At 39.3% G+C, this 10,042-nt stretch overlaps 1 non-coding gene across 1 annotated transcript; it reads left to right on the forward strand.

The window, feature by feature from the left end:
* Positions 1-9,683: 9,683 nt before the first annotated feature.
* Positions 9,684-9,791, forward strand: LOC112704614 (small nucleolar RNA R71). The gene has a single exon (XR_003155231.1). It is a non-coding gene; the product is annotated as a small nucleolar RNA R71 (small nucleolar RNA).
* Positions 9,792-10,042: the final 251 nt, after the last annotated feature.

A 10,042-nucleotide genomic window follows, 5' to 3' on the forward strand; every position in this document is an offset into this window, starting at 1 on the left:
GAGCTCTGCAGCGTCTCAATGAATTAATGCAATTGTTTCTATTTCACTCAAACGTGTGTGTGTTCCTATCTAAGATGTTCATTTGCGCTTAATTGTGAAGGAGGTGATGATCCGTGACACTCATCACCTTCCTCAATCCATGAATGTGTGCCTGACAAACACCTCCGTTCTATATCAGATTGAATGAGCATCTCTTAGCTTCCTTAATCAGAATCTTCGTGGTATAAGCTAGAACTGATGGCGGCCATTCTTGAGGATCCGGAAAGTCTAAACCTTGTCTGTGGTATTCCGAGTAGGATTCAAGGATTGAATGGCTGTGACGAACTTCAAACTCGCGATTGCTGGGCGTGATGACAAACGCAAAAGGATCAATGGATCCTATTCCAACATGATCGAGAACCAACAGCTGATTAGCCGTGCTGTGACAGAGCATCTGGACCGTTTTCACTGAGAGGATGGGAAGTAGCCACTGACAATGGTGACACCCTACATACAGCTTGCCATGGATGGAACTTTACAAACAATTGAGTTGAATATTACATTGCAGGAATTTAGAGGACAAAGCATCTCCAAAACTCCAACAGATCCTTCATTAATAAAGTAACAATTCTTATTCCAAATATTTTGACTTCTTACAATTAATTCCAATTAATCTTATTGGCATCCTGACTAAGATTAATAAAATAAACATAGTCTACTTCGAACCAATAATCTCCGTGGGATCGACCCTTACTCACGTAAGGTATTACTTGGACGACCCAGTGCACTTGCTGGTTAGTTGTACGGATCACAAATTCGTGCACCATAGGGCATCACCGTTGTCAATGGCTACTTCCCATCCTGTCAGTGAAAAAGGTCCAAATACTCTTGTCACAGCACGGCTAATCATCTGTCAGTTCTCGATCATGTCGGAATAGAATCCATTGATTCTTTTGCGTTTGTCATCACGCCCAACAATCGCGAGTTTGAAGCTCGTCACAGCCATTCAATCCCTGAATCCTACTCGAAATACCGCAGAAAAGGTTTAGACTTTCTAGATTCTCATGAATGCCGCCAACAATTCTAGCTTATATCAAGAAGATTCTGATCAAAGAATCCAAGAGATATGCGTTCGGTCTAAGGTAAAACGGACGTGGTTGTCAGTCACGCGTTCATAGGTGAGAATGATGATGAGTGTCACGGGTCATCACATTCGTCATGGTGAAGTGCAACGAATATCTTAGAATAAGAATAAGTCGATATGACTAGAAAATAGTAGTAATTGCATTAAAACTCGAGGTACAGCAGAGCTCCACATCCTTAATCTATGGTGTATAGAAACTCCACCATTGAAAATACATAAGTGATAGTGGTCCAGGCATGGCTGAATGGCCAGCCCCCAAATGTGATCAAGGATGTAAAATCCAGATAATCAAAGAGTCTATCCAAAAGACTCCTAGTACAATAGTAAAAAGTTCTATTTATACTAAACTAGCTACTAGGGTTTACAAAGATAAGTAATTGATGCAGAAATCCACTTCCGGGGCCCACTTGGTGTGTGCTTGGGCTGAGATTGAGCTTTACACGAGCTGAGGCTTCTTTTGGAGTTAAACACCAAGTTGTAACGTGTTTTTGGCGTTCAACTCTAGTTTGTGACGTATTTCTGGCGTTTGACTTAAGAATGCAGCATGGAACTGGCGTTGAGTGCCAGTTTGCGTCGTCTAATCTCGAATAAAGTATGGACTATTATATATTGCTGGAAAGCTCTGGATGTCTACTTTACAAAGTTGTTCAGAGCGCACCAGTTGGAGTTCTATAGCTCCAAAGTATTCATTTCAAGTGCAGGGAGGTCAGAATCCAACAACATCAGCAGTCCTTTGTCAGCCTACTATCAGACTTTTGCTCAGGTCTCTCAATTTCAGCCATAAAATACATGAAATCATAGAAAAACACACAAACTCATAGTAAAGTCTAGAAATGTGAATTTTGCATTAAAACTAATGAAAATATCCCTAAAAGTAGCTAGATCTTACTAAAAACTACCTAAAAATAATGCCAAAAAGTGTATAAATTATCCGCTCATCACAACACCAAACTTAAATTGTTGCTTGTCCCCAAGCAATTGAAAATCAAATAGGATAAAAAGAAGAGAAAATACTATAAATCCAAGATATCAATGAATATTAGTTCTAATTAGATGAGCAGGACATGTAGCTTTTTGCTTCTGAACAGTTTTGGCATCTCACTTTTTCCTTTGAAGTTTAGAATGATTGGCATCTATAGGAACTTAGAATTTCAGATAGTGTTATTGATTCTCCTAGTTAAGTATGTTGATTTTTGAACACAGCTACTTTTATGAGTCTTGGCCGTGGCCTTAAGCACTTTGTTTTCCAGTATTGCCACCAGATACATAAATGCCACAGACACATGACTGGGTGAACCTTTTCAGATTGTGACTTAGCTTTGCTAAAGTCCCCAGTTAGAGGTGTCCAGAGCTCTTAAGCACACTCTTTTTTCTTTGGATCACGACTTTAACCACTCAGTCTCAAGCTTTTCACTTAGACCTGCATGCCACAAGCACATGGTTAGGGACAGCTTGATTTAGCCGCTTAGGCCTGGATTTTATTTCCTTGGTTCCTCCTATCCATTGATACTCAAAGCCTTGGATCCTTTTTACCCTTGCCTTTTGGTTTTAAGGGCTATTGGCTTTTTCTGCTTGCTTTTTCTTTTTTTCTTTTATTATTATTTTTTGCCACTTTTTTTTCGCAAGCTTTGTACTTCACTGCTTTTTCTTGCTTCAAGAATTAATTTTATGATTTTTTAGATTATCAATAACATTTCTCTTGTTCATCATTCTTTCAAGAGCCAATAATTTTAACATTCATAAACAACAAGATCAAAAATATGCACTGTTCAAGCATTCTTTCAGAAAACAAAAAGTATTGTCACCACATCAATATAATTAAACTAATTTCAAGGATAAATTCGAAACTCATGTACTTCTTATTCTTTTGTATTAAAAACATTTTTCATTTAAGAAAGGTGAAGGATTCATGGAATTATTCATAGCCTTAAGACATAATTACTAAATACTAATGATCATGTAATAAAGATACAAACATAGACAAACATGAAGCATAAAACCGAAAATAGCAAATAAATAGACAAGGAGATTAAGGAATGAGTCCACCTTACTGTGGGTGATGTCTTCCTCTTAAAGAACCAAAGGTGCTCTTGAGCTCCTCTATGTCTCTTCCTTGCCTCTGTTGCTTGATCCCTAGTGATTTTGGTGCTCCTATCCTTAGTTGCTCCCAATAATTGTGTGGAGGAAAATGTATCCCCTGAGGTATCTCAGGGATTTCTTGATGAGGGAATTCCTCATGCTCCTGCTGAGGTCCATGAGTGAGCTCTCTTGATGTGTAGTCAAATATTCTACTACTGAGCTATAGACCCTTGAGATGAATCTCTCCATCTCCCATAACTTGGAGGTGGAAGCTTTTGTCTTCCCTTTCTTCTTTCTAGAGGTTTCTCTGGCCTTTAGGTGCCATCAATGGTTATGGAAAAACAAAAAAGCTATGCTTTTACCACACCAAACTTAGAATGTTACTCGCCCCCGAGCAAAAGAAAGAATAGAAGAAGAAGAAGAAGAAGATTATGGAGGAGAGGGAGAGAGATGTGTATTCGGCCAAGGGGGAGAAGAGAGGGTTGTATGGTTCGGTCATATAAGATGGGTTTGGGTGGGAAAGAGTGGATAGATGTGATTGGTGAAGGGGTATAGTGTTATTGGATTGTGTGAAGAAGAGAGAAGGTGAGTTGAGGTAGGTAGGGATCCTGTGGGGTCCAAAGATCCTGAGGTGTCAAGGAATTACATCCCTGCACCAATGAGGCGTGTAAAATGCCCTCTGCTTGCAATCCTGGCATTTAACGCCAGATTGATGCTTGTTTTTGGCATTAAACGCCAGTTCTATGCTTGTTTTGGGCATTCAACGCCAGTCTGCAGCATGTTTATGGCGTTGAACACCAACTTTCCTCAGGGTGCAATCCTGGCGTTTAAATGCCAGATTGTTGCATGTTTCTGGCGTTCAATGCCAGATCCATGCTCTGTTCTGGCGTTGAACGCCAGCCAGATGCTCCTTACTGGCGTTTAAACGCCAGTAAGCCCTTCCTCCAGGGTGTGCTGTTTCTTTTGCTGTTTTTTATTCTATTTTTAATTTTAGTATTTGTTTTGTGACTCCACATGATCATGAACCTAATAAAACATAAAAGAACAATAAAAATTGGGTTGCCTCCCAATAAGCGCTTCTTTAATGTCACTATCTTGACAGTGGGCTCTGATGGAGCCTCACAGGCAAGGTTCAGAAAATTGGACCGGTCATCGAACCGCTCTAGTCACTGGTTCACTGGTTCATTGGTCTAACCGGTTCAACCGTGGTTCAACCAGAAAAATCGTTTTAGAATAAAATAATAAATAAATTATAAATATACATCCTAAAATATAATTTTAGTCTAATATAAATCTTAAAATATCTTCTACCATATGATCTTATCAAAATACAAACTCAATTTTTTTTAAAACACTCATAAAACATGTTTCCGACCACTTTTGTCATCATCATCTTCAGCTTTACACTCATCACTCAGTTAAACAATTCACAACCCTAATCCTCTATGGTTTCTTTTGGAAAAATAAAATTTCGTTCAAGAAGAAAACTATAGCAGTAAGTAATTGAGAATATTTGTCAGAGTTAGCACCAAGACATAAAACAAGTATACATATAGGACAGTACCAAACAATCCAATTCTCAATTCCATGAATCATAAACAAAAGGGTGTCTAAAATGTCCACATAATCAATCAAATTCAACATTAAAAAATATCAAAAATTAAATTTTGAAATTGAAAAAAATGAAGTAAAGACAGGATTTTATACTAACAAATTCCCCTTAATCTTGAACCATGTCTCAACACATACTTTGTGGGCAGCAGCAAGATCATCTTTACAAGCACAACCCAATCCAATTGGAATATCAAACTCAGAACTATCACTCTCCAAACCCATGTGACAAATTCTACAATTTCTCTCCACTTTTTGATTAGTATTACTAATAATATTATTAATAATATTAACATTGCCAACTGATTAATGGATGTTGAAACTTTAAACACTCTTTAACTATAAGCTGTAACATGACCCAAATAAAAAATTAACCAATTTAATGAATACACAACTCCAAACACAACAAGTAATCTGCTTCATACACACCTCAAAAGTGGTCCTGAATCATTTGCAATAACAGTGAATTATGCTTCATAAACAACTCAATTTTCGAAATCAGAAACATGAAGCACACTATTTAGAATCTACAGAGTCATACCAATTTCAATAAATACATAATTGGCACAATTTATCAAGCATGGAAAAACTAAGTTCTCAAAGAAAAATTTTAATTGAAAACAAAAACACAGCACCACAGTCAACAGAGCACAACAGCAAAGAAGACACAAAATAGTACAGTACATCACAATAGAACAATAGCAGTGAACAGAGCTAATCAATAATCAATTAATCGTTCAATAATCCATATAATTGCTGAACAAAAAATAAAACAAAAAAAAAAGAACAAACACTAGCAATGGGTAGATAAGCCAATGCCTTCTTCGATTTGAGCAATCTGGGTAGAGTATGAGAGAAAGTGGTTAAGCATGATGGACAACGGCGACTAGGCAACAAGCACGACGATGGACAACAACAGAAGTGCAGATGAGTAGAGGTAGACCAGACGACGAATGCTAAGCTCGACAAAGAAGCTGCGATTGGAGTGAATAGGGATTGGAGAGCTCAAGAATGATGACAGTGAGATGGATGGCGACACTATCTCCCTCCTTGCCACGGTGGTGGAGGCTACTGCAAACTAGGGTTTCTCTTTGGGAGAAGAGAGCTTCGTTTGATTGAGTGAAAGTTGAGAGGAGTTGGAGTAAACAGGAGTTGGAGAGCTCAAGAACGACGACGACAGTGTCTCCCTCGTTGTGGCGACGGTGGAGGCTACTCCTAGTCTGCTAGGGTTTTTGTTTTGGGGGAAGAGAGCTGCTTGAGAAAGTGAGAGTTGAGAGGAGGCACTGAACGTCTAAAGGCTTCCCATTATTTCTTTTATCCAAAATGCGAAACGACACCATTTTAGGAAAATCTGCCGGATCCCGGTTCGGTCCAACCGACCGATTCTCCGCCAGTTCAGCGGTTTCTAAACGGTTTTATAACTGGCGGTTTTATAAGTTAAACCAAACCGTAAAAGCATTCGATTCACGGTTAAACCGGTCAAACCGGCCAGTCCGGTCCGATTTTTAGAACATTGCCCACAGGTGATCAGGTCAATGTTGTGGACTCCCAACACCAAACTTAGAGTTTGAATGTGGGGGTTGATGAGCGGATAATTTATACGCTTTTTGACATTGTTTTTAGGTAATTTTTAGTATGATCTAGTTACTTTTAGGGATGTTTTCATTAGTTTTATGCTAAATTCACATTTCTAGACTTTACTATGAGTTTGTGCGTTTTTCTGTGATTTCAGGTATTTTCTGGCTGAAATTGCGGGACCTGAGCAAAACTCTGATAAGAAGGCTGACAAAGGACTACTGATGCTGTTGGATTCTAACCTCCCTGCACTCGAAATGGATTTTCTGGAGCTATAGAACTCCAAATGGCGCCTTTTTAATGGCGTTGGAAAGTAGACATCCAGAGCTTTCCAGCAATATATAATAGTCCATATTTTATTCGTAATTAGATGACATAAACTGGCGCTCAACGCCAGTTCCATGCTGCATTCTGGATTCAAACGCCAGAAACACGTCACGAACCAGAGTTGAACGCCCAAAACACGTTACAACTTGGCGTTCAACTCCAAGAGAAGCCTCAGCTCGTGTAAAGATCAAGCTCAGCCCAAGCACACACCAAGTGGGCCCCGGAAGTGGATTTATGCATCAATTACTTACTTCTGTAAACCCTAGTAGCTAGTTTAGTATAAATAGAACTTTTTACTAGTGTATTAGACATCTTTGGTCTCAGTATTATTTTATTATTCATCTTAGGAGACTATTGATCATGTTTTGGGGGCTGGCCTCTCAGCCATTCCTGGACCTTCATCACTTATGTATTTTCAACGGTGGAGTTTCTACACACCATAGATTAAGGGTGTGGAGCTCTGCTGTACCTCAAGTTTCAATGCAATTACTACTATTTTCTATTCAATTTGACTTATTCTTATTCTAAGATATTCGTTGCACTTCAACATGATGAATGTGATGATCCATGACACTCATCATCATTCTCACCTATGAACGCGTGACTAACAACCATTTCCGTTCTACTTTAGACCGGGCACATATCTCTTAGATTCCTTAATCAGAATCTTCGTGGTATAAGCTTGAATTGATGGTGGCATTCATGGGAATCCGGAAAGTCTAACCTTGTCTATGGTATTCCGAGTAGGATTCCGAGATTGAATGACTGTGACGAGCTTCAAACTCGTGATTGTTGGGCGTGATGACAAATGCAAAAGAATCAAGGGATTCTATTCCAACATGATCGAGAACCGACAGATGATTAGCCGTGCTATGACAGCGCATTTGGACCATTTTCACTGAAAGGATGGGATGTAGCCATTGACAACGGTGATGCCCTACATACAGCTTGCCATGGAAAGGAATAAGAAGGATTGAAGGGAGACAGTAGGAAAGCAGAGATCCAACAGGGACAAGCACCTCCACGCACTTATCTAAAATTCCCACTAATAAATTTACATAAGTATTTCTATCCTTTATTATTTAATTAAGTATATCTTTATATTTTCCGAAAACCACTATCAATTTGAATCCGCCTAACTGAGATTTACAAGGTGACCATAGCTTGCTTCATACCAACAATCTCTGTGGGATCGACCCTTACTCACGTAAGGTATTACTTGGACGACCCAGTACACTTGCTGGTTAGTTGAGCGGAGTTGTGACAAAGTGTGATTTATGTTTGAGAGCACCAAGTCTTTGGAGCCATTGTTGATGATCACAATTTGGTCCACCAAGGGTTCAACACCAAACTTAGAGTTTGGTTGTGGCCTCCCAACACCAAACTTAGAATTTGATTGTGGGGACTTTGTTTGACTCTGTATTGAGAGAAGCTTTTCATGCTTCCGCTCCATGGTTGTTGAAGAAGATCCTTGAGCTCTAAACCCAAGGTAGTCCCCATTTAATTGAAGGACTAGCTCTCCTCCGTCAACATCAATCACAACTCTTGCTGTGGCTAGGAAGGGTCTTCCAAGGATGATGCATTCATCCTCCTCCTTCATAGTGTCTAAGATTATGAAATCAGCAGGGATGTAGAGGCCTTCAACCTTCACTAACACATCCTCTACCAATCCATAAGCTTGTCTTACTGACTTGTCTGCCATTTGTAATGAGAATGTGGCAGCTTGTACCTCAAAGATTTCCAGTTTCTCCATTACAGAGAGTGGCATAAGATTTATACTTGACCCCAGGTCACACAGAGCCTTCTCAAAGGTCATGGTGCCTATGGTACAGGGTATTAAGAATTTATGAGGATCTTGTTTCTTTTGAGGTAAAGATTACTGAACCCATGTATCTAGTTTACTAATGAGCAAGGGAGATTGATCTTCCCAAGTCTCATTACCAAACAATTTGGCATTCAGCTTCATGATGGCTCCTAAATAATGAGCAACTTGCTCTCCAGTTACATCTTCATCTTCTTCAGAGGAAGAATAGTTCTCAGAGCTCATGAATGGCAGAATAAGGTTTAATGGAATCTCTAAGGTCTCCATATGAGCCTCAGATTCCTTTAAGTCCTCAATAAGGAACTCCTTCTTGTCTGGGAGATGTCCCATGAGGTCTTTCTCATTGGGATTCACGTCCTCCCCTTCCTCATTGGATTCGGCCACATTGACAATATCAATGGCCTTGCACTCTCTTTTTGGATTCTCTTCAGTATTGCTTGGGAGAGTACTAGGAGGAGTTTCAGTGACTTTCTTACTCAGCTGGCCCACTTGTGTCTCCAAATTTCTAATGGAGGACCTTATTTCACTCATGAAACTTAAAGTGGCCTTAGATAGATAAAAGACTATGTTTGCTAAGCTAGAGGTACTCTGCTTAGAATTTTATGTCTGTTGCTGAGAAAATAATGGAAAAGGCTTGCTATTACTGAGCATGTTTCTTCCACCATTATTAAAGCCTTGTTGAGGCTTTTGTTGATCCTTCCATGAGAAATTTGGATGATTTTTCCATGAGGAATTATAGGTGTTTCCATAAGGTTCACCCATGTAATTTACATCTGCTATTGCAGGGTTCTCAGGATCATAAGCTTCTTCTTTAAAAGATGCCTCTTTAGTACTGTTGGATGCATTTTGCCATCCATTCAGACTTTGAGAAATCATGTTGACTTGTTGAGTTAACATTTAGTTCTGAGCTAATATGGCATTCAGAGCATCAATTTGAAGAACTCCCTTCCTCTGAGGCATCCCATTATTCATAGAATTTCTCTCAGAAGTGTACATGAACTGGTTATTTGCAACCATGTCAATGAGTTCTTGAGCTTCTGCAAGAATTTTCTTTAGGTGAATGGATCCACCTACAGAATGGTCCAGTAACATCGTAGAGAACTCAGATAGACGATAATAGAATATATCCAAAATGCTCCACTCTGAAAGCATATCAGAAGGACACCTTTTGGTCATCTGCTTGTACCTTTCCCAAGCTTCATAGAGGGATTCACCATCTTTTTGTTTGAAAGTTTGAACATCCACTCTAAGCTTGCTCAGCTTTTGAAGAGGAACGAACTTAGCCAAGAAGGCCGTGACCAGCTTATCCCAAGAGTCTAGGCTATATTTAGGTTGAAAGTCCAACCATGTTCTAGCCCTGTCTCTTACAGCAAAAGGGAAAAGTATGAGCCTGTAGACTTCAGGATCTACTCCATTAGTCTTAACAGTCTCACAGATCTGCAAGAATTCAGTTAAAAACTGATAGGGATCTTCTGATGGAAGTCCATGGAACTTGCAGTTCTGTT

The sequence above is a fragment of the Arachis hypogaea genome, chromosome 7 (assembly GCF_003086295.3).
Source record: "Arachis hypogaea cultivar Tifrunner chromosome 7, arahy.Tifrunner.gnm2.J5K5, whole genome shotgun sequence".
Lineage (NCBI taxonomy): Eukaryota > Viridiplantae > Streptophyta > Magnoliopsida > Fabales > Fabaceae > Arachis > Arachis hypogaea.